Genomic DNA, 26,569 nt, shown 5'->3' with positions numbered 1-26,569 from the left:
CCTACAGACTGCAGCCTGCCAGGCTCCTCTGTCCATGTGATTCTCCAGGCAAGAATACTGGAGTGTGTTGCCATGCTCTCATCCAGGGGACTTTCCCATCCAGGGATCTAACCCGTGTCTCTTATGTCTTCTTCATTATCAGGTGAGGTCTTTATTACTAATGCCAATTGGGAAGCCTAAGCAAATAGTTCAGAAGAGTATAATTCAATAGAAATGTGTTGCAAAGTTTATGTAATTTTACATTCACCATAAAAGGAAAAAAACAAGTAAAATTACTTTTAATGATAATAACACTATATCAACCTAAAATATAATCATTTCACAAGTAATCAATGTAAAACAATTCTCAGGAATATTTTACATACCTGCTTGTTACTAAGTATTCAAAAGTCATGCCTCAATTCAGAAACTAAATTCCTGTCAGGTTTATTAAATCTCTTAAAATTTATAGTTGAAAAGGATATTTACATATCCTAGCTCTTCAAAGCATACTTAAAATTTTCCAGTAAATGAAATTCATTTTATGACTCATACTAAGAAATATGTATTCAGTCTTTGTTACTGTTTCTGGCAGAGGGCTTCCATAATGCTTGATATTTCTTAACTGAAAATTAGAGCATGATAAAGATGTCTCTTGTTGTGTTAATGAGGTAACTTTTGGATCACAACTAAAGTAGGTAGTTCGTATCCAGGAGTACCAACCATGTGATTAGATGCTTGGAACTTTAAGTCTTACCTCCTTGATCTCCATGAAGGGAAGAGCAAGTGTTGGTTGAACTGAAAGCCAGTGGCCAGTGGTTTAATGAATCAGGCTTATGTGATCAAGCTTCCACAAAACCCCCAAATAATGGAGCTCTGAGAGCTTCAGTATTGGTGAACACATGGAGTCAAGAGAGTAGCAGTTCGGAGACCATGCATATTCCACATCTTTTCCCCACACCCTGCTGTGTGCATACTATAACTTCTTCATCTGGTTGTAAATAAGTTATATACTTTCACAATAAACTGGTAATCTAGAAAGTAGACTTTTTTCCCCCTGACCTCTCTGAGCTATTCTAGCATATTACTCGAATCACAGGAGGAGGTCCTGGAATCCTTCATTCTCTAGCCAGTAGGTCAGAAGCACAGGTAACAATCTGGGTTTGACACTGGCATCTGAAGTGGGGTGGGGGAAACTTGGGGGAGCTGTGAAGTTAAGCCTAATATGAATGAGCCTTTAACCCATGGAATCTGATGCAATCTCCAGATAGATGTTGTCAGAATTGAGTTGAATTGTTGGTCAGAGTTAAAAATCAAAATTCACTGAGTAAATTTTAAAGATCTTATCGGCATTATTCAATGACTCAAGAATCAGAAAGCATCCAAAGCAGCAGATAGAAAGTTACTCTGAGGAACTGTATGATGAAAAAGATTTCATAGGCAGAAGAGAGTGAGAACAAGGGAGTATATGAGAAACAAGACAGCAGGTTTGTTATTGCAAGGTCTTTCCTTTAGAAAATAGGAAAGATCTCTGAGGCAAGTTACTGAACTGGTGCTGATCAAGAAATTCTTGATTGACTGGATTATGATTCCATATCTGGGAGAGCTGATACTAACTTAAGTTTTCGTTTAGTGATGTGGGGCTTTGTGTAAACAACTCCATTTTGGGCCTTTGTTTTGTTTTTAAAAACACAAGAAAAAGAAAGGCAAAATAGTTATCTAATGAGTCTTTACAAATATCTGAGAAAAGAAGAGAAGCTAAAAGCACAGGAAAAACGAAAGGTACACCCATTTGAATGTGGAATTTCAAAGAATAGCAAGGAGAGGTAAGAAAGTCTTCCTCAGCAATCAATGCAAAGAAATGGAAGAAAACAATAGAATGGGAAAGACTAGAGATCTCTTCAAGAAAATTAGAGATACCAAGGGAACATTTCATGCAAAGATGGGCACAATAAAGGAAAGAAATCATATGGACCTAACAGAAGCAGAAGGTATTAAAAAAGAGGTGGCAAGAATATGCAGAAGAACTATGCAAAAAAGATTTTCATGATCCAGATAAGCATGATGGTGTGATCACCCACCTAGAGTCAGACATCCTGGAATGCGAAGTCAAGTGAGCCTTAGGAAGCATCCCTATTAACAAAACTAGTGGAGGTGATGGAATTCCAGTTGAGCTACTTCAAATGCTGAAAGATGATGCTGTGAAAGTGCTGCATTCAATATGCCAGAAATTTGGAAAACTCAGCAGTGGCCACAAGACTGGAAAAGTCAGTTTTCATTCCAATCCCAAAGAAAGGCAATGCCAAAGAATGTTCAAACTACTGCACAATTACACTCATCTCACACGCTAGCAAAGTAATGCTCAAAATTCTCCAAGCCAGGCTACAGCAGTACATGAATCATGAACTTTCAGATGTTCAAGCTGGATTTAGAAAAGGCAGAGGAATAAGAGATGAAATTGTCAACATCTGTTGGATCATTGAAAAAGCAAGGGAATTCCAGAAAAACACCTACTTCTGCTTAATTGACTATGCCAAAACCTTTGACTGTGTGGATCACCACTAACTGGAAAATTCTTAAAAAGATGTGAATACCAGACCACCTGACCTGTCTCCTGAGAAATCTGTATGCAGGTCAAAAAGCAACAGTTAAAGCTGGACATAGAACAACTGACTGGCTCCAAATTGGGAAAGGAGTACATCAAGGCTGAATATAGTCACCCTGCTTATTTAACTTATATACAGAGTACATCGTGGGACATGCTGGGCTGGATGAAGAACAAGCTAGGATCAAAATTGCGGGTAGAAATATCTGTAACCTCAGATACGCATATGACACCACTCTTATGGCAGAAAGCAAAGAGAAACTTAAGAATCTCTTGATGAAAGTGAAAGAAGAGAGTAAGAAAGTTGGCTTAAAGCTCAACTTTCAGTAAACTAAGATCATGACATCCAGTCCCATCACTTCATGGCAAATAGATGGGGAAACAGTGGAAACAGTGAGAGACTATTTTTTTCAGCTCCAAAATCACTGCAGATGGTGACTGCAGCTATGAAATTAAAAGACGCTTGCTCCCTGGAAGAAAAGCTATGATAAATCTAGATAGCTTATTAAAAAGCAGAGACATTACTTTACCAAGAAAGTTCCATCTAGTCAAAGCTATGATTTTTCCAGTAGCCATGTATGGATGTGAGTGTTGGACTGTAAAGAAAGCTGAGCGCCGAAGAATTGATGCTTTTAAACTGTGGTGTTGGAGAAGAGTCTTGAGAGTCCCTTGCACAGCAAGGAGATCCAACCAGTCAATCTTAAAGGAAATCATTCCTAAAATTCATTGGAAGGACTGATGCTGAAGCTGAAACTGCAATAATTTGGCCATCTGATGCAAAGAACTGACTCACTGGAAAAGACCTTGATCCTGGGAAAGATTGAAGACAGGAAAAGGGGTCAACAGAGGATTAGATGGTTGGATGGCATTACCGGCCTCTGTGAGTTGGTGATGGACAGGGAAGCCTGGAGTGCTGTAGTCCATGGAGTCGCAAAGAGTCGGGCGCGACTGAGTGACTGAACTGAACTGAACTGGTGTAAGGAAAATTGCTGGTGGTATGGAGAAAACCTGCCTGACACAGGTTGAGAATTAAGTGACCCAAACTTTTAATTATCCATTAAATTAAGGAAAATTATATAAAATTTAAAATTCAGTTCTTTAGTTTGCACTAGACATGTGTCCAGAGAAGGAAATGGCAACCCACTCCAGTATTCTTCTGAGGAGGATTCCATGGACAGAGGAGCCTGGCGGGTTACAGTCCATGGGGTCGCAAAGAATCAGACATGACTGAGCGATTAAGCAGAGAGAGCAGAGCAGAGCCACATTCCAGAAGCCAATAGCCACAAGTAGCTATTGGCTATCATATAAAACTGAGTACTATTGGTGTAGAATTGGATATGGCAGAAAGGGAAATAGAAGGGGGAAGTGTGTTCTAGCTAGGGCACTTTGGTAGATAGTGGAGTCTTTCCGTTAAGTTAGGGAATGCAGCAGGAGGAACATTTGGGTGAGGTCAAGAGAGACCAGAATGTCAATAATCAACCATTGAAGATGGTTGTGAACCAGGTTTTTCATTATGTAAGCTTTATAAGAAAATTTATTGAAGTATAGTTGATTTACAATGTTGCATTAGTTTCAAGTGTACAGCAAAATGATTCAGTTATACATACACATATATTCATTATTTTTCTGTTTTTTTCTCATGTAGATAGGTTATTGCAGTAAACTCTTAATTTCAACTTAAATTAGAGTAGAGTGCACCCAAATTTTCTAGCACATGTCTGAAAATTTGGAATCAATAAACTGTTGTTTAACAAATATTGAATAAAATAGTATAGTTGTTATTTCATTGCTCTATTCTAAGACTAACAATTTCCATACAGTACTATATTTAAACATGGGAAATTGATGATTTTTCCTTTTGTTGGCTTCTCATCAACCTAATAACTCTTTCTATTCCTCATTCCAGAATATTGACTTCCAGTTGTTTTCCATAGAGTTTTACTTCGCTGGGATAATAGTTTGTGGTTCTAGATCCTCAAGAGTATTTAGAAGATTAAAGCATAGTGGTGTGGTTATAGATATGCCATTTCCTTCATGAATAATTTATGGGAATCATCTACTTTTAAGGGTAGACTTAGCAAAATAAACATACTATCAAGTCAGTCATGTTAATTTGTAGGAAGATAAAAGAAAAGCATATTAAGTAGTTTGTAAATCAATTTTTATGAGGACTTTAGATTTCATTAGTTATAATCACTTTTCATCAAGAAAATAAAAAAAGCAAAGGTAATTAATGTTCATTGTCACTGTATATGCACACACTTGAAACAGTTATAATAGTAAATACTTAAAACAAATGTACACATTATGATTCCCATTTCCAGCTGACAAAACTAAGTCTTAGCTTAATACCCAGGTCATGTAGACCTGGGTAACATCAAAGTTCATTTAGTATTTTGTTTTATTTATTTATTTTTTTGCTTGTTGTTTGGTTGGTTGGGTTTTCCTAACAAGCTTCTTATTTTAGAATAGTTTTAGATTTGCAGAAAAAATTTAAACACAATACATTTCCCTACACATTAGTACACATACGATTTTATGTTAGCTGAACTAACAGACAAAGCTATTAGTACAGATAGACAAAGCAGTACTGCATTTGTCACAATTAATGAACCATAGCTTATTAAGATTTCCTAAGTTTTCACCTAATACCCACTTTCTGTTCCAGGATTTGGCTCAAAGTCAGAGCTGGGCAATAATTAAAATGGTAAAAGCAGATTTTTATACATATACATGATAAAAGAGACCTCAGTATACAACTAGGCTAGTTCTAAATGCAACATGACAAGTAGGGGATTTATAGCCAAGCAGCCAGGTAAAAGTTAGTAGATGGAAAATTTCTAAGAGGAAACATCAGGGATAGGGTGGATTCTGGTTAATCAGACCTTACAAAGTTTTTGCTAACGGAAGTGATCAGATATCACCTTCGAGGGTGAGGAATTTAATCAGCTATTGAGGGTGGAGGTTTCTTCTAGCTGACTCAACAAGATTCTTGTTATAACTGAGAGATACAGGCCTAGGAAGGACAGATGCTAAGGTTGAGGTTTACAGGACTTAGAGAAGCCTGATTAGAGTTAGATCAGGGGAGGATCTTGTCATCACGTTTCCTTAGCTTGCTCTTGGCTGTGACAGTTTCTCAGGCCTTCTTAGTTTTTGATGACTTTGACAGTTTGGCAGAATACTGCCCAGGCTCTTTGTAGAATATCTCTAAACTTAGTTTTGTCTGTCTCGTGATAAGACCAGGGTTATGTGTTTTTGTAAAATGCTGTTTTCATCACAGCACATTGTGTGCATACTATCAACATGATCTCACTTTTGATGTTGACCTTAATCATTTAGCTTAGATAAATTTGTGATATTTCTCCACTTGTAGTATTGTTGTTGTTTTTTTCATCCTTTCTATATTGTAATCTTTGAAAGGAAGTCACTATGTACAGACCACAATTCAGTAGTGGGGGCTCTTCGTCCTTAAGGTGGAGTATCTACATAAATTATGTGACCTTCTGCTGTATGGGAGATTTCTCTGTTCTCTCTATTACTCAATCATTTATTGGTCATTAGTACAGTCTCCTGGATATTTGCTTCATAGTTTGGCTTATAATTCAATAATACTACTTTATTTTTTGCTTAAATTTTTTCCAGATTTCCAATGAGAGCTCTTTTAGTTGTTTCCAGTGTTCCTTTGACAGACTTGCAGTATAGTGTGCTTGTGTGCATGTGTGTGTGTGTTTAGGACTTCCCTACTTACTGGGGCAATAAAATGCTCCACACTATTATTGTCCATTTCCTGCCCCAGACCTAGAACTACTGATTTATTTGTGAAGCCCTGCCTCCTATTATTGGAGAATGCTATTTAAAAAGACAGATTGGGTTCTAGGTGTGCTTGCTACTACCTCTAGGCCCTCTCAACTGACAGAGCAAGAGAATGTGTATGTATATACTGACCAGTGTTTATATATACATTTATAAATATTTCTACATGAAATAAAAATTTGGATCTATGTTAAGCTAAACATGGATTTGTATTCATGTGTCCAACTCTGATCCATTACCCAGTGTATCATTCTGACCCACTTCCTTTGTTTATCTCATCTTCATCAGTGATAAATCCACTCACACCACTTGCCATTCATTTGCTTATTGTTTTCAACTCTAGTGTAGAGTTGACCCTTGAACAACATGAGAGTTAGGGACAAAAACCCTCCATGTGGTTGAAATGTTAAGTATAATTATGTAGTCGACCCTCCACATCCATGGTTCTTCATACACACAGATTGTACAGTATTGTAGTGCAAACATGCGTGCTCAGTCACATCCAACTCTTTGTGACCCCATAGACTGTAGCCCGCCAGGCTTCACTGTCCACTGAATTTTTCAGGCAAGAAAATTGGAGTGGGTTGTCCTTTCCTACTCTAGGGGATCTTCTTGACCCAGGTACTGAACCCACATCTCTTGCATCTCCTGCATTGTCATGCAGATTTTTACTGCTTCATCACTACATATTTATTGAAAAAATCCATGTAGAAGTGCATTTGTACAGTTCAAATCCCTATTTTTTTCAAGAGTCAACTGTACTTGCATAATAGTTTCAGAATCATTAATCTGTATTCTCATAGGATGAAAGTTTATTAATTTCTAAAATTATTATAGCCATTCTAACAGATGTGTAATGGTATCTCAATGTTATTTTAACTTGCATTTCCCTGATGACATACGATGTGAAGCATCTTTTCATCCATGTATTAGTCATCTGTATATCTTTCTGGTCCATTCTCTAATCCATTGTTTTGTTTTCTCATTATTGAATTATAAGATTTCTTGGCATATTTTGGATGACATTCTTTAATCAAACATATTCTCTGCAAACGTTCTCTCTCCAGCCTGTGGTATGTACTATTTTTTTTTTTATATTGTTCTTTACAGAGCAGAAACTTTTAATTTTAATGAAGTCCAGCTTATCCATTGTTTCTTTCTTAGACTATGTCCTTGGTATTTATCAAAAAAGTGATTGCAATACATAAGGTAACCTGGTTATTTCCCTGTGTTGTCTAGAAGTTTTAAAATTGCATTCTTCAAATGTAAGTCATGATTCATTTTGAGTTAATTTTTATGAAGGGTATAAGATTTGGGTCCAGGTTAATTTTTTTTTTTTTTGCATGTAGATGATCGGGTGTTCTACTTTATTTTTCTTACTGTATGGTTTCTATTGAATGTTCACTGTAAATCTTACCCTTTTTCTTTTATAGATATTTTCACTGCTGACTTTCTCAAGAATTTCTGTGTATGTTTGCTTTTCTGCAGTTTTAATATAATATACTAATAGCTAGTTTTATTTCTTATTGCTGTTGTTTTCTGGAGTATTCTGTATGTATAGTTACCCTGCCTGATGTCTCCTGAGCTTCCTTCCAGTACCTGTGGTTCTATGTCTATTATTAATTTTGGAAAATTCTATGATATTATTACTTAAATCATTTTTTCTGCTTTTTTCTATTTCTTCTACTTCTGGCATTCCAATTATTCATGTTACAATTTTTGAATTTGTCCTATAGTTCTTGTATATCCTATTCCTTTTTTTTTTAAGTTTTAAATAATTTTCCCTCTGCATTTCAGATTGGGAAATTTCTCTTGTTCTACTGTTCAGCTCACTGAACTTTGTCTTAGCTGCAGTCTTTACAGCTGCTTCTTCAGTGACACATCCCCCACAACCTGCCCTGAACTTTCACCTCTTTCTTTCTTTGTCTGCGGCCTTCTAAATCTATTTCCTTAAAGACATACTGCAAGCTGAGTTTGTTTTTTGTTTCTGTTGTTGTCTGGGGTTTTGTTTATTTATTTGTTTGTTTTGTCCTTACATGGGACAGCCAGGATAGCAGGGGCTGAATAAAAGAAGAAACACACTTCCCTACACGCAGCTAGAGTAAGGGTCTCACAATATATTTTCCACTGAAGAGTACAACTCTTTATAGAAAAGGTTCTGAGTATGTTTTACCATGATTACTCCCCCCTTCTCCTATCAGAGTGATGTCAGAAAATTTATATCAATTTTTCTCCACTAAAACCTGTTGGGATACCAGGAGGAATCCATGAAAGTTTGGAGTCTCTACTAAGACTGCATTCCCCAAGCGATTTCTCAGTCTTATGCCGGTCTAAACTTACTTAGCCTCTAGCCTCATCAAAATTACCTTTAATGTGTTTAAACCAGTTGATGTCCCTAGTGGCTTCTGTTTCATGTAAGCAGATCTTGGCTTATCCATCTGGATACAGCCACCTGTCTCTCCTTGTCCTATAATCTCAGATCTTTGATGGGTCTAAATAAGTCTTTGTTTTTTTCAATTTGTCTAGGCTTTTCTTGTTGTAAGTATGTGAGTGACACATTCCTGGTTCTTGACATGTTGGGACTGAAACTAGCAATCCAGTAATCCAGTTTGTTCATCTTTTACTCTGCCTCCATTTAATTCAGCAGTTTCTTGAGATTGCTCATTTTAACATTTTCATTTAGCATTATGTAGGCTAGGCTGTAGGCTTCATATTTTCATATGCATTTTCTGTTTAGTGCTTTATTTTCTATATCTCTCTCAAAACTCCATATCTATTTCCAAAGCAGTGCTCTCTAGAGGTTAGTATCTAGTTTCCTTTTATTCTAACCAAGATATGCTGAGAAATCTGCCCTTATTCCCAAATTACTGTTTCTGTTGAAATTTCTAATTTTTTCTGCTTCATATATCACTGCCTAGAAATGTAATCTTACCAATAACTTAAGCAAATATCTAATCTTTCTTCAAGTAATTATTTATTAAAGCTAAACACAATTGATTCAAGTAAGTTTGAAATTATATATGTGTGTATGTGCTTACACAGTTATGACTTCAAGCAATATAGTGAGTATAAGTATTCAAATTTTGTTTTTTGTTACATAAATTCTAGTCTCTATATTCTAGAAAATGAAATAAACACAAATGAATTGGCATAAATTAGCTAAAAGACAAGGTGAAATATTAACTGTCTCTTGAAGATTACTATGACAAATTGAGTCAATTCCCCGCTTATAATTTAAGAACTATCTTGTAGTCTTACATTACCTAAAAGGTGTTATATGTTACCTATTTTTTTAATATAAAATCATTAGGATGAATTTTGCTGACTTTAATCTGTGAACAGACATGAGCACAGCTGCTAATAATTTGCTGCTTCTTTATATTCTACATTCTTCAAATAACTTCATAATTTCCTTAATGTTAGTGACTACTGTGCTGGGTGAAGGATGCTTTCCTACCCCCTCCTCTCACTAAATATGGTTGTACACTATGTAGTAGTAAGTTACAATTTCAATTTCACAGTTTATGTGAAGCATCTTGTGTAGAGAACTGAGCTAACAAACATACTTATTCTAATTTCTTCTTAGTTTGGACATCTCAAGCAGCTGCCCAACTGACTCTCCTTGCTCACAGTTGAAGCTCAACAAATCTATCTGTAATGAAAATTAATGAGCTTGTCAGAATTAAAGCTTCCTATGAGAAAAATTAGAGCACAATTATTTGTTTCTTTTAAACATTGAGGAAAATTTACATTTTCTTTTTAACTATTTCAGTGATTCATACGTACTTAGTTACCGTGTTTCACTAATATAAAATAAATGTATACTTCTATTTTTAATCTATTGATTTACTTTCATAAAATAGGACTATACACTTATTTTAAATTCTGATGACAATGAATGACCTGGGACAAGTAGGTTTTGGTATAGTTCTTAAATAGTCCATATTCTACTAACTTTAAAGTACTTTGGTAAAATAAAAAAACACAAGACCTTCTTTCATTTTCAGTAGAAGAGTTTATTATTATCTATTTAAGTACACAGGCATCATTAAAATTAAGCAACAGATGGGCTGCCTATGGAAACATTTTGAGCTCTGGAACCCAGCAAGTCACCCTAGTACCAGGTTATTGGCAATTCAATTATGTCAAGAAAGTTAAATCCAACTTTCAGTTAAGCACCAAATGGCTGTTTATTAAATTTTACCTGCTTGTACTGCTACAACTAACAGGGAGGGTAGAACTCCTGCTCCTTTCATTGGTAGTTATGCAAAATCAATTTGCATTTTAATATTGAAAATTTGAAGTTGCATAGCTTAGAATTTAAATACACACAATAAATGAATGTTCTGGAAAAAAGAAGAATAGTACTGTTTTCTCACAAAATATTGAAAGAAAGGACTTGAAATATTAGGTGTCCAAATACATGAATGTTACAGGAGAGACAACAGGGCAACAGAGATTAATAATGACTGTTCCATTTTCATTCAATAAGGTATAAGTAGAGTCTGATGCAAAGGTGCCTTGAATCCTTATGTATTTCTCCCACTGTGTCTTATCATCTCATCATGGAATGACACATTTTAAGTCAAATCTACCTTGTATCAGAATAAATTAAAATTTCTCAGCTGCCTAAAGTTTATATTAAGTATTTAAAAATGCAAATAGTGAGAATTATTCTGGAGATCACTTTTTTAATTCTGTTCTACAATTAATAAAAGATTATTAACTCCTTTGGATTTTTCCTTTATTTGATACTAAGCATTTTTCTACTGAATGAATATTTACCTATATCTACATAATATTTAAAAAATACATATTCAAAGTTATGCACAATGACACCTAGTTGGCTGAAATTTCAAAATTTCTACGGTAAGAAAAATGAAAGATGGTTGTTTACTAAGAAAAGAGCTTAGACAAACTGACCTACTGAGACTGTCTAAAGTAGTTGGACAATAGTTGAGGGAAAAATGAACAGAATTTGAAATGACAAATAATGTTGAATGCAACTTCACTTATTTTGTCTTCTTTAACTATAGTTACTCAATTTCTCCCTAGTCATAATCTTTCAAGTGATACCCCAGGACCACTTGAAAGATCCTTTACCAAAATTAGTGAGGATCAACTCTTCTACTAAAAATAGAATCTGGGTCTGTAGATTGCCATACAAACTGATTTTTTTTTAATTGATTATATTGTTATGTTTCTTTATAGAATAAACAGACAACTCAATTGATTATTTCTCCAGTCAATTATCTGAATCTTTTGAAAATATTGTGTGGGGCAAAGGGAGATAGGTTCTCTCAACATGTTCCCAATTATGAGTATAAACTCTTAATACTTAACCTGTGCCTCGTGAATATTATAAAGCTGCCTTACTACCTGAAATAGAGACTGGTGTCATAATCCTTCCTTACACTGACAATCACTCTCTGTGTGACTGTACATATGTGGCTAAAATTATTTAAATTTAAAATGTAATAACTCTAATTTCTCAAATAAACTTAAAGTCCAATGCTTTAATATTCTATCAGCTTTCATTTCAATTTGTAGTTATGAGGAAATTATTCCATTCATCACCAAAACTACATATCACTTTTAATTTGATATTTCTAAAATGTGAGATCAAGAATTTGTTTCTGGTCAATGAAGCTATCAAATATTGGCATTATTTATGAAAATGAAAGGATATTAGAGATGAGTTTTACAGAAGGTATTGGGGCCTAATAATGTAGAATGATTTGATTTATCTTATCTCTGAGAATTAAAACATCATTCGGCTTTTAGCTAAATTTTTGATAACAACAGTGGTCTAGGAAATTTAATCATGGGCACCTAGAAGGAAAAGAGAAATCATTCCTTTTTTATTTTAATCACTTTAATTTGGTTATAACGTCTATATTCTAATTTGGTTGCATGATTTAGTACTTCAAAATGAATGAAACATCTGCACTGAACTTTATATATGGAATTTAAAAAATGATACAAATGAGCTTATTTATAGTGTCATAGACACAGAAAACAAACATGATTACCAAAGGAGAAGGGAGGAACAAATTAGGGGTTAAGATTAAAATATACACACATATATAAAATAGACAAACATCAAGGACCCACTGTATAGCACAGGGAACTATACTCAATATCTTGTAATAACCTCTAATGGAAGATAGTGTAAAAAGAATATATATGTTCTCTATATTGATATATATGCATAACTGAATCACTTTACTGTACAGTTGAAAGTATCCCAATATCGTAAATTAACTAAATTTCTAAAAAAGTCCCTATAGTATGACATGTTAAAGACAAAGACACTTTTGCTCTTTGTATCAAATGAAATACGAGCTTAGATAGGTGTTGTATACACATTTAATGTAAATAAACACTATGTCCTACTTTTCAAATTTTGAACCACAAATTTATTTATGTAGTTGGTTAAATGCCATGTGGCTTATGATTTCTAAAATTTGTTATTTAGCTGTGTATATTTAATTGAACTTTTATCTTATTGGTGTCTGTTTTCTAAGCTCAGGTATATGTTCTCACATATTCCCTGCTCTTCATTTTAAGACACCTCTTATAATTTAGCTAATACATTAAGTGATCAGAAATTATTTCCGTTATTGTAGTCTGAGTTGAATATCCACATGATCTCTGAACATAAGATTGCCTAGAAAGTTACCATCATTATGAGAGCTTATTACAAACCTTCTTTGGTCTAAAAGCCAAGCAAATATGCCCTTATCAAAATAGAGGTGAAGATGGATGTGTAACAATTTATATTAAACAATTTACATTAATACATTAAATAATACAGGTATTGATTTAAGTACCAAAAGGAGTTACTCTCAGCCTTGTACATATTTAGGTTATTGACAGTCATGCTTTTTCCATAATTATAAGTGTATAATTTTTCATCACTGAGAGTCCCTAAACCATTTCAAAAGGTAATGTCAAGATAACTTTAAGCAAAACTTCTCTCTTTAGTTACAGAATAAACTGGCTAATGTAAATGAAATAATTATAATGATTTGCAACTCAAACTGAAGGGAGTAATGCAAGCAAATCTACTTCATTTTTTTTTAGAATAGTTCTATACACTTCTGCTGAGGAATAAAATTAAGTCTATCACTTTTATTTCACTACCCAAACAACTTAGAAAGGTATACAATAATAATAAATTGAAGGATTTTGTTGTCAGGAAGCATTTAACAGGAGGTTTTCTGTGTGCTGTTTTCGGTCTTGCATAAATCCTCTGTTCCTTATTAGCTCCTGAATGCAGTAATAGGAATTTATTCATCTCCTTCGCATGGAAAGTAGCCTTTCCATACGGTGAAAAGTAACCATTTACAACTCTCTTCCCTTCTGATATGGAAAGTAACTATTTACAACCCCCACTCTTTGAGATTGATTCTAGCCTCATGTCTTCCTGAATGATTTGTAACATTTTTGATCCCTATCTCTGCTGAAAAAGCTATCTTGTAAGACAGTATATATATGCCCACAATATGTTGAATAAACGTCTTTGTTCCATCGGAATACTGATCCTCGAGTCTTTCTTCATTTCTCTCTCTCTCTCTCTTTCAGGCTGCTTCCATGGAGCACAGGTGTCCGCTGTGTCTACTTACTTGCCTGGGCTTTCAAGACCTCTTCGAGAGGGCACCCTAAGCCTATGTAGACTGTGCTAACTCTTTGTCCTGGAGTTATATTGACACTCTGTGTAAACCAGAGAATATCAGCCTCTTTTCTTCTTTCTTTCTTTTACTTTCTTATCATCAACTCCATACCACCAGGTTCTGGTCCATTAAGGACCCCAACATTTTGTAAAAATAAATCATAGCAACTTACATAGCAGCCTCAGAATCACATTATAAACAGTATTCCATTTTATCTGTCTCCCAGATTTTCTCTGAAAATCATCAGATGTTATAGAATAATTTATGCCTATTTTTGACTATACTTATATCATCATGTCAAATAGGCAAAAGTTTAGGAATCTGAATTGAGTAAAGATGTTTCAGTCTCTGGTTGCTGCAACTTTTCATGAAATGTTGTTACTTTTAATTTCCAGTGACATTTTACAAGTCATTTGCCGAGCTTGCACATTTGAAGCAGCATCTCATTAGGCAAACTGCCAGTACTAATATTCTCTATTTATTTGTTATAATTTTTGCATAAATATTCGATTGTAGCACATGTTGATTTTTGTGTTCAAAGAATTGTAGATGAAACAAAATAAATAGGAAGGGTATCAAATATAAAATTTAGTATGTATCATAAATTGAGGAAGATCTTGAATATCATGTTGCAGACTTTGAGTGTTTTATTAACTTATAACACAATTATATTACAATTCATTCTATTTCTTTCACAATATAACTATGATGTACTTGGAAGTTAAAGATGGTATTTCTTTGAAATACAAAAGAAAGAAGAAGAAGAAAAGTCGCTCAGTCGTGTCCGACTCTAGCCTACCAGGCTCCTCCATCCATGGAATTTTCCAGGCATAGTACTGGAGTAGGTTGCCATTTCCTTCTCCAGGGGATCTTCCCAACCCAGGGATCGAACCCAGGTCTCCCACACTGTAGCAGACTCTTTACCGTCTGAGCCACTAGGGAAGTCTTTTGATCTGAAAAAATCAAACATTTTCTGTGTACTGTATTTCCAATTATATTTGCTTCATTTCTGTATATTTTTGGTTAGGAGTTTTGTAGTTTCATATAATTTAAAAAGTAGATGATAATCAACACTTTCCATTAGTCATGTACAGATGTGAGAGTTGGACCACAACGAAGGTTGGGCACTGAAGAATAAATAAATACTTTCAAACTGTGGTGCTGGAGAAGATTCTTGAGAGTCCCTTGGACAGCAAGGAGATGAGACTAGTCAATCCTAAAGGAAATCAACCCTAAATATTCATTGGAAGGGCTGATGCTGAAGCTGAAGCTCCAGTACTTTGGCTACCTGATGCGAAAATCTGACTTATTGACAAAGAACCTGATGCTGGGAAAGATTGAGGGCAGGAGGAGAAGAGGGGACAGGAGATGAAATGGTTGGGTGGCATCACTGACTTAGTGGACACGAGTTTGAGCAAATCCTGGGAGACAATGAAAAGCAGAGCAGCCTTGCATATTGCAGTCCATGGGGTTGTAAAGACACGACCAAACGACTGAACAACAACAAAAACAACAACAACAACACTCTGCAAAATCATTTTTTGTGTTATATTGGTCATAGGTAGTTCAAATCTTGTCATTTTTAAAAATAAAATAATTGAAAATGTAGATAAGGGAAATATTATTCTGAGTTCTTTTACATATTTTTAATGGGTTCAGTTCAGTTCAGTTCAGTCGCTCAGTCGTGTCCGACTCTTTGCGACCCCATGAATCGCAGCACGCCAGGCCTCCCTGTCCATCACCAACTCCCGGAGTCTACCCAAACTCATGTCCATTGAGTCGGTGATGCCATCCAGCCATCTCATCCTCTGTCGTCCCCTTCTCCTCCTGCCCCCAATCCTTCCCAGCATCAAGGTCTTTTCCAGTGAGTCAGCTCTTCTCATGAGGTGACCAAAGCATTGGAGTTTCAGCTTCAATATCAGTCCTTCCAATGAGCACCCAGGAATGATCTCCTTTAGGATGGACTGGTTGGATCTCCTTGCAGTCCAAGGGACTCTCAAGAGTCTTCTCCAACACCACAGTTCAAAAGCATCAATTCTTCGGTGCTCAGCCTTCTTCACTGTCCAACTCTCACATCCATACATGACCACTGGAAAAACCATAGTCTTGACTAGATGGACCTTTGTTGGCAAAGTAATGTCTCTGCTTTTAAATATGCTATCTAGGTTGGCCATAACCTTCCTTCCAAGAAGTAAGCGTCTTTTAATTTTATGGCTGCAGTCACCATCTGCAGTGATTTTGGAGCCCCCAAAAATAAAGTCTGACACTGTTTCCACTGTTTCCCCATCTATTTCCCATGAAGTGATGGGACAAGATGTCATGATCTTAGTTTTCTGAATGTTGAGCTTTAAGCCAACTTTTTCACTCTCCTCTTTCACTTTCAACAAGAGGCTCTTTAGTTCTTCGCTTTCTGCCGTAAGGATGGTGTCATCTGCATATCTGAGGTTATTGATATTTCTCCCAGCAATCTTGATTCCAGCTTATTAATTAGACTTTATTCTTTTTTATATGATTGTAAATAAGATTGCTTTCTCCATTTCTCTTTGTGACAGTTCATTCTAAATGTATAGAAATGCAACAGATTTCTGTCTATTAATTTTGTCTCTTGCAACTTTACTGAAAATATTGCTACACTGGTTTTCTTTTCATTTTCATGTACATGAAATAAAAATTTTTGTTTCATCACTTTCAATCTGTGAGTGTCTTTAGAGTTGATTTGACTCTCTCGTAGGCAGCATATATACAGGTCTTACTACAGGTATTTTGGACTTTTTACTTTGTATTGGGGTATAACTGATTAACAAACAATGTTATGACAGTTTCAGGTGAACAGTGAAGGGGTCCAGCCGTACATACACATATATCCATTCTCTCATAAATTAACTTCCCATCTGGGCTACCACACAAAATGAACAGAGTTCTATGTGCTATACAGTAGGTCCTTGCTGGCTATTTGTTTTAAACATAGCAGTGTGTACATATACATCCCAAACTCCCCAATTTTCCCTTACCTCATCTCTCCCCTTGGCAAACCATTCTCCAGGTTTGTGAGTCTCTTTCTGTTTTATAAGAAGGTTCATTTGTATCATTTCTTTTTATACTCTACATACAAGAGATATCATATGATATTTCTCCTTCTCTAACTTAATACACTTAGTATGATGATCTCTAGGTCCATCCATGTTGCTGAAAATGGCATTATTTCATTCTTGTTAATGGTTGAGTAACATTCCATCGTATATATGTACCACATCATCTTTATCCACTCCTCTGTCAATGGTCATTTAATTGTTTCCATGTCTTGGCTATTGTAAACAGTGCTGCAATGAACACTGGGGTGCATGTATCTTTTCACATAATGTTTTTCTCTGGGTATATGCCCAGGAGTGGGATTGCAGGGTAATAGGGTATTAACCCTATTTTCAGTTTTTAAGCAATTTCCATAGGTGTTCTCCATAGTAGGTGTACCAATTTGTGTTCCCACCAACAATGTAGGAGGTTCCCTTCTCTCCACACCCTCTTTAGCATTTATTGTTTGTGGATATTTTGATGATAGGTCTTTTTATTGGAGCTTTTAGAGAGTTTACATTTAAAATAGTTATTATAGATAGATATTTCTTACCATTTCTTTGTCTCAGGGTTGTTTTTTACTTTTCTTTCCCTCATTTAATTTGTTCCCTGTGATCTGCTGACTCTCTTTCATGTTATATTTGGATTATTTGTCTTTTGTGTGTGTGTGCATCTATTACAGATTTTTGATTTGTGGTTATCATTAGGTTTATATATAGCCATCTAAATGTATACTTGATTAAGTTATTGATATTTTAAGTTCAAATGCATTTTAATAAACATCACATTTTTATTTTCTCTACAAATGTTTACTGATTTGATGTCATATTGACAACTTTTTCTTTTGTGTACTCCTTAACTGTTTGTTGATATAGATGATTTTACTAGTTTGTACATTTGGCGAAGTGGTTCTATGTAGGAAATAACCTATGGGACAAGGCAGCACACACTTTCCTCTGATCACCAGAGCTATAATCTCTAGGAATGCTTTCTCTATGGGCTGCATGGGTCCTTCTGCTGTGGCAGGCTGGCTACTGTGGATGTACTGATAGGAATGGCTGTCTCTAGTTTGCTTAACTGCTAAGACATGCCTTGTGTGGAGGCTGCCAGCCTCTGGTGACAGAGTTTGTTCCTGGCATGGCTAACTATATAACCAGGGGAATCCCTGTCCTGATGCCAGTCAGCTGGTTGGTGGGACTGGGTCATGAGGTGTGAGAGGTCTTGGATTTAGTGTTGGTCCATTGGCTGGTGGGGCTGGGTCTTGAAATGCCTGGCTGGAGGACTGGGGACCTGGAGTATTATTAACTTACTGATGGGTGTGATTGGTTCCTGATTTAGCTGGCTGTGATGTTCAGGATGTCTTAGAGTTGGTAATGACCTGCTGGTTGGTAATGTTGAATCCCAAATTACCTGGCTAAGAGGGTAAGTTGTGATTACCCAAATTTAATTAATTTGGATTAGATGTCCTATGGCTAGCTTTGGTTTGCTGTTGGGTGGTGTTTTGGCCCACTGTGTGCAGGTGTTAATGTCAACCCCTGGTGGGTGAGGCCAGGTCCAAAGGATAGTGCTGGCTTACTGGTGGGTGAAACCAGGATCCAGTGTCTCTGGCTGTGGAGGCTGGGGTACTGTAACTGGTGTTGGCCAGTTGGTGGACCTATCCATGTGTCTGAGAGCTTGTGTCCATATGCCTAACCCCTGGTTGCCAAGCCCTGCCTTCTGTGGAGTCTTCTGGCCACTGGTGAGGAAAGTCAGTTCCTAACATGGGTGGCTGCAGAGTTCTGGGTATCCTGAAGCTGTTGTCAGCATGCTGGTGGGTGGGCCTGGATCCCCAAGTGGCTAACTGAATGTCCCAAACTCATGTTGGCCTGCTGGTAAGCATGGCCAAGGCCCAGGGCTTCTGGGGCTAGTGCCCGCTCACTGCTGGATGGAGCTGAGTTCCAGTGTCTGTTTTCAATTGATTTGGATTTGCTCTTGGGGGAACCATGAGCCTGCTTGAGTGATTTCAGAGCACTCAAATAGTGTGAATGCAGGCTAGAAACTGATTTGATTACCTGTGTCCAGAGCTGTGAAGTTAACATATTAAGAAAAGTGTTAAACTATATCATATAATCATATTCTGATTAAATGACAAAATGTATCTCAAGAGTCTTGGACTTAATTAATATTAACTATCAAAGGTTTTAACCAGTACTTGTCCTTAGATTTACTGAAACTTTCTTTAATACAATTTAATTTGCTTTTGGATCTACACAAAGTGAAATGAAAAAAAAACAAAACTGTCCATTATTAAAGTGCAGACTAAGTCCTCCAAATTTCTTTGGTTCACAAACAATTTTTAAGGAATAATTAATATCCACAGAAAAATCACAAGATATATACACTGGTAGCTTCTACATATGACATTTTATTATTACAAAGGCACACATGGAGGAGGGGTTCCTCTGCTTTATTTGATTAAACCTTAAAAAAAATTTGTCCTTGCTCCATGTAAATGACATTTCTCTTTCACATAATGAAAAAAAATATTGAAATCCTTCTTTTAATATCTGACTGTGGTAGATGAGAAAATATAAGCATTATTATGGCTTAAAGAATTGGATCTATGCCAGAAAAGGCATTGGGTGTTATTGTTTTTTCTATCTTCGGCAATATTGCCATTCCTTCACTATATTACCTCAAGATTCTCTAGTCTTTGTTTCTGCTGTTTTTCTTCAGATACTCTACACTAAGACAAATTCAATGTAAAACACTCTAAAAAAATTTTAGAAAAATTTTAGCAGTCACTGTCAGCACAGTATAAGATTTTGAAGGTAACATTTAACCTTTTCATCTTTTAAGTTATAGCTTGTCTTATTAAAAACACTTTCTTCTTTCTCCATTATTATTTTTTTTTGTTTATACTAAAAATAAGAAAATGTACTAAACAATCCAGAGATGTCCATTTTGTCCTTTCAACATGTGACAGGGAAAGTGATATTATCACCAACAGTGACTGCTTATGTTCATTTATTATGCAAAATGACCAGATGATCAGCTTCTTGTTGAAAATTGTAAGTGGAGAAAAGGTTCCGAATGTCATAAAATGCAGAAAAAAGAAAAGCATTTTCATGAATTCATTGACCTTTCCATTAATATCGTAACAGAGCATAATCACTAAGGCTTTTAAATTAGCAAGGTATCTCAATACAGAGGGATAGCTTGAGAAATCTCAAGGGCTTATGTTGCCAGAACAAGATCCTGACACTAAAAGTAAAAGGGTAAATGAGAATCGTGTTTAGTGATGACCTTTAGGTCCCACAGCTGCTTATCACATATCTTGTCTTTTTGCCTTACTGTTGCACTTTAGCTTATTAAAATTAATTGTGTTCTCTTTTGGTTGTTGAGAATTTTTAGTTTCTAGCCTTCACTGTCAGATGAACAGTAATAATTTTTCTTTCTATCATTTTGTTGTAGTATAATAATAATTCCTGTTATGTGATTTAAATAAATATACTAAGTACAGAGATCTTGTAAATTCTATTAAAAGTTAAATAATAAGAATAGAAATAAATCGCACAAGTTCCAAAAAGGAACACATTTTTAGTAACAAAATGACAATTACATAAACTAAGGTTATACAACAAATATATTTTTACAATGGGCATTTAAATGAGGTTTTGTATATCTGAACAACTGTTTCTATTGATATATACTATATATATGTGTGTGTGTGTGTGTGTGTGTGTGTATGTGTGTGTATATATATGTATATATATATATATATATATATATACCCAGATGGAGTAAGAAATGGCAACCCACTCCAGTATTCTTGCCTGGAGAATCCCATGGACAGAGGAGCCTGGCAGGCTACAGTCCAAGGGCCCACCAAGAGTCAAAAACAACTGAATGACTGAGTATACATACAGCCAGAAAAAAACCTTTGCCTATTCTGACTAACAATATTATTGAGAATATTTTAACAGTTTATCTGCTGGTGTTTCTATCCCTAAACAAGCAGGTAGTCACTGAGAGTATATTATGAAAACTCCAGTATAAATGGTTTAGTTTATTCTTTTATAAAGGAAATGATTAGTACTTAATTCATCTGTCTTGTTAGTTGAAGGTTTGTTGTTTAACATGTATAGTTATGTATTTCTACAAACTTTGTGTTTAATGGACTGATGAAGAGAACTTTTTTTTTAAAGTGTAATTTGTCAATAATATATGGCAACTGTTGGTTTAAGCTCTTTGACCTTCATATAGTATGTATGTATTTGACATATATATATGTTGAATTCACACATAATTTGTATACTCACCATATATGCTATGTATGCTTATTTAATCCTCTAAACATTTATAGGTTTTAGGTACCATTTTTATTTTTGATTTATAAGTGAAGAAACTAAGACAAAAAAGGCTTGACCTAAAGAAAAGTTTCTTACTTCGAAGTGGAGGGCAAATAATTTTCCTTCCAACTTGAAACACTTTGAGCTTTAAAGTGGGCTCATAATAGAAAAAATAAGTCTGATAAGCATATTCAGAGACTGTCCTAAAAACCCAGAGGTGTGGTCACTTTACAATAATCACATAACAGAACTGAAACTGAAACCCAGGCATTCTGGCAGAATAGCTACACTCAAACTCTATTCTACACTTCCTCCAAACTGATGCCATTAACCCATAAATCATACATGGTGTTTTGTTCTGTCCAGTGGATACAACTTGTAAGGGTTATCACTGCAAAGGGGGGACTCTATCTACAATAAAAGGCATACAATGAAGTTAATCCCTGAATGAAACAACGCTTTGCATACATAGATAAAAGACAGAGTAAGACCAACTTCAATAGTGGACAACAGTCCCCCATGGAGAGTGAGACCCTCCCAACATCTGATCCAAGGCAACTGGTCTGCACATATCCCTCTTACGCTCTAGTAGAAGTACATCAATCTCCCCAGGGTCCAGATACAGTATTGAAGTGGACCAGGTGCCATATGATGCACACACATAAGAAGAACAAAAGAATATGCATTGAGTCTGAGACAAGAAAAGTCATCCCAACACATGGACATTAGCACTTCTTAGGTAGTGAGGGCTTTTTAACTCTAAAGAACTGTTTCAGGCCTGAGGCTCTGACTGGGCAAGGCTGAGGAAGGGCACGAGGTCACACCATGTCTGATCACCTCAAATGTTCTGTTCTGTTTGTGTTTCTTTTTTATCGAGGGTTTATGATTTGTTAGAAACTGTGCTCAGGGTCTACATCTTTTAACAAGCAAGCTATGTCTTGATATAATTGAATTTACATTCTTTTAGAGAGGAGAGACAATGAATACTTTTAAAAAATGAATCAAAAAAATGGAGAATATAATATTACGATATATAATAACATGTGTGTGCTAAGTTGCTCAGTCATATCTAACTCTTTGTGACCCTATGGACTGTAGCCCACTAAGCTCCCCTGCCCATGAGTTTCTCCAGGCAAGAATACCAGAGTGGGTTGCCATGCCCTCCTCCAGGGGATCTTCCTGACTCAGGGATTGAACTTATGTTTCTTACATCTCCTGCATTGGCAGGTAGGTTCTTTACCACTAGCACCACCTGGGAAGCATAGAATAACATAGTGTTTAATTTTTAAAAAAGGATAACCAAGGAAAACAACTCAAAATGTGACATCAAAGATGAGGGCAGAAAAATGTGGATGGCACACTGGAATATATCATCAAAATAATGAACTAGATAAAGGAATAGCAGTTGCCAAAGTCCTGAGGTAATAATTTGGTGTGTGCAAGGACCTGAAAAATAGAGTGACTGAAACCAAGCAAGTTAAGAGTTAGAGTGCAAGTTGAGTTTGGGAATCGATGCAAATGCTTTAGGAACACGACAAGTCATTCGATTTTGCAGTCTTATTTTGGAAAATTTTTGAATGGTTTTAATTCTTTCATTAAGTAAACTTATTGAATATTTATTATGGATTTGGTTGTTGTTAAGAGTCGTTAAGTCATGCCTGACTCTTTTGAGACCCCATGGGCTATAGCCCACCAGGCTTTTCTGTCCATGGGATTTCCCAAGCAAGAATACTGGAGTGGGTTGTCATTTCTTTATCCAGTGGCTCTTTTCAACACAGGAATCAAACCTGTGACAGGTAGATTCTTTACCACTGAGCCACCAGGGAAGCCATGGGTCAGGAATTTTGCTTAAATTATGTGAAGGGTTAAAAATGCTGGTAGTGGAAAAGGGTAATATTATTAAATGGCAATCAGAATAAGCTTCATTGGGATGATGAGATTTGAATAAAGATTTGAAGTTGGGTTTGGAGAAAGCCAATTTATTGACTTGGGTTGAAGAGAGCATTCCAGACAGTAGGAAAAGCCAGTGCAAAATCTTTCAAATGGGAGAATATATGCTTGTTCTGGAATAAGCAAAAGACTCTAATTCTGAAGCAGAGTAGGAAGAGACAGTAACAATATAGGACCACAGACGATAATGAGAGAAGAAAGGGAGAGGAAGAGCAGATCATGTAGAGCTTTGTAAGCAATTAGAAAGGCTTAGACTTTTTACTTTGATTGACATGGAGATCTATTAGCTATGTTAAAAGAGAGAAGTAAAACAATTTGATTTACATTTTTTAAAGGTCACACTGACTGCTGGTAAAGGGAGCAGGTGGAGCAGGCAGACGAATTAGAAGACTATAGCAGCAATCTATTCAAGAATTTGATTTCAATGAAAGCAGTTAGGAGCGGTCCAATTTTTAATGGGATTTGAAGACTGACTCAACAGTATTTTGTATAAATTAGATGTACAGTATGAAAGAAGAAGTCTAGGTTTTTATGTTGAAATTGTGAAGAATGGTGTTTTCATTAATGTGGGTACAGTAGATTACACCTGAAGAAGATTTGTCAGTATGTGTGAGATCAGGAATTTAGGATTGGGCTTGTTAATTTTGAGATAACTCAGGGAAATGTTAATTATGAGATATCTACTAATATCAGGCAAATGTTAAATGAACAGATAGATATATAAATTCAAGTGCTTGCTTGTGAGTGGGTATGTAAATCTGAGTTGATGGTATTGAAAGTTTTACAACAAATGAGGTATATTTTTGCATGTGTGTTCAGTCATGTTCAACTCTTTGTGATCCCATGAACTGTAGCCTGCCAGCCTCCTCTGTCCATGGGATTTTTCTAGATAAGGTTACTGGTGTGGGTTGCCATTTTCTACTCCAAGATGTATCTCTAAGAGATATATTATCTTTAGATATAAAATAAAAGAAGATCCTGAATGTGTTATAATGAAGAGAGTAGCAAATGAAATTGAAAGGAATGATCAATGAGATGAGAAGAAAACCAAAAGTAAGTAGGATTAGAGAATAAAAGTGGGGAATTCACTGACAGTCCAATGGTTACAAATTGGTGCTTTCAGTGCCAGGGCCCAGGTTTGATCTCTGGTTAGAGAGCTAAGATCCTGCAAGGCCTGTGGCCAAGTTGAATTAAAAAATAAAAAAAGAAATGTGCAGAAAATGTATCATGTATGATGTAAAAAGCATATTTACAGATCAAATAAATTGAAGGTTGAGAATAGACCATCAAATGTAGTAGCATGGAAGATCTTGGTGATCATGACAAGAATCACACCTGATGAAGCTGTTAAAGTGAATGTCTGTTGGAATGTGTTCTAAATAATGGAAGGAGAGGAATGTGAAATAGCACAATGAATAAGTATGATATTTTCAGAGTTTATTTCAAAGAAATACAAAATAAATAAATGGGAGTGCATCTGATGGGAAAAGATGAATCAAGAAAAAAAAATTTTTTCTGTAAATATGGGGGAAATAATAACAAGCTCACATGATAATAATCAAAAGATATGAGGAAAATGTGATATTGGGGAGAAGGGACACATTTTTTGAACAGTGTCTCAGAGATGGTATTCAGTGACAATGTTGTGAGTCTGGCTGGGTTTAGAGCAGATGATATGGGTACAGGTTCTGGTAGTTCAGTAGATCTCATAGTGGGAGTTGGAGAAATTCTTCCCAGCTACTTAGATCATTAATCACAATGAGTTTATGGAAAAATTATTTGAGGCTTAATGAGAAAGAAGATGTGAAATTAACACTTAGGACATTAGGAGAGTGAAGGCATAAGAATTAAGGTGTGACTGTGAGGAGCAGTCTTCAGAGTCAGCTTCACATTTATGATTATGACTACAAAATAAGATCAGTCAGAATAGCTGTATGTTTTTCTCCACACACATTTAGCTTCCTTTGGACAAACATGGAATAATTGGAAAGATGGATTTAATTGGTTTGTGATTCTTCCAGGAGAGTACAAAGAGCAAGAGAGAAGTAAAAAGTAGAATATATGTGAAAGTTACTGATTCTAATGAATGACTGTGGAACATGATCTTGGTAAGTAGGAAATAAAGAATATGAAGGGAATTGGAGAAAATAAAAAAAAAATGTTTCAATAGGATTGAAATTACTGAAATATTTGATGGAATGAGCTGGAAAGAATGTAGTGATCAGACAACAAGATATTAAAATTATGAAGGGCCTGAAGTTACATGTAATGACGTAGTCCAGAATATCCTCCTGGGAGTGACTGAAGAGAAGGATGTGTTACACAGAGGAAAAAAATTCAAGACATTGGATTTTCAGGTGTCGGAAAGAGAAACTATGGTGAAATCGTTGAGAACAGTCACCAGAGTAGTGTCAAAGAGCCCATGAGTCAAAAGTTAAAACATTTAAAAGGTGAAAGTGTCTGTTGAAGAATTGGTAGTATACAGAATGCGAGTAGTCACTGAGAAACAGGTGACATAGATTCAAAGCCAATTTTGTAGGGAGAAAGGAGGGAGAATGGTCTGGAAATGGAATTGAGTAATAAAGAGAACACCAATCTAGTGGACTGAGTCTGTGAGGAGAAAAAACATCAATTGAGAAAAGTTGCAGGTAAACTAGTGTTTTCTGGAACAACAGGAAGGCTTTATAGAAAATATTGATAATTAGGAGATTTTTCTTCAGAGAGCATAAAGGAAGGATTTCAAGAATGATAGAGGGGTGGCCCTAACCCAATGTGCATGTACCTTTGGCCACTGTTGGTGGAGATGAGTAATGTGGGAAGAAGCTTGGTGCTATATCAATTTTATGGGGCATCCTACTGACATTGTAAGTAAAGAGAATTATGGAGAAGGGGGGGGCCTGGTTTCAGTCTCAGTGTTGTGAATGCACTACCAACTGATGTACTTTTGTCAAAGCTCTATCTGGCTATGCTGTGGGACTGAGAAAGAAAGAGGTGTGCAGATAGGGCATATGAAAAGATGCTCAACATTGCTAATCAAGAAAATGTAAACCACACCCACAATGAGATATCACCTTAGACCTGTCAGAATGGCTTTCATCAAAAATAACACAAATAACAAAGGTTGGCAAGAATGTGGAGAAAGGGAA

The sequence above is a fragment of the Giraffa tippelskirchi genome, chromosome 12, assembly GCF_054371585.1.
Source record: "Giraffa tippelskirchi isolate mGirTip1 chromosome 12, T2T-mGirTip1v1.2.pri, whole genome shotgun sequence".
Classification (NCBI taxonomy): domain Eukaryota; kingdom Metazoa; phylum Chordata; class Mammalia; order Artiodactyla; family Giraffidae; genus Giraffa; species Giraffa tippelskirchi.
Note: the sequence above shows the minus strand (reverse complement) of the source record.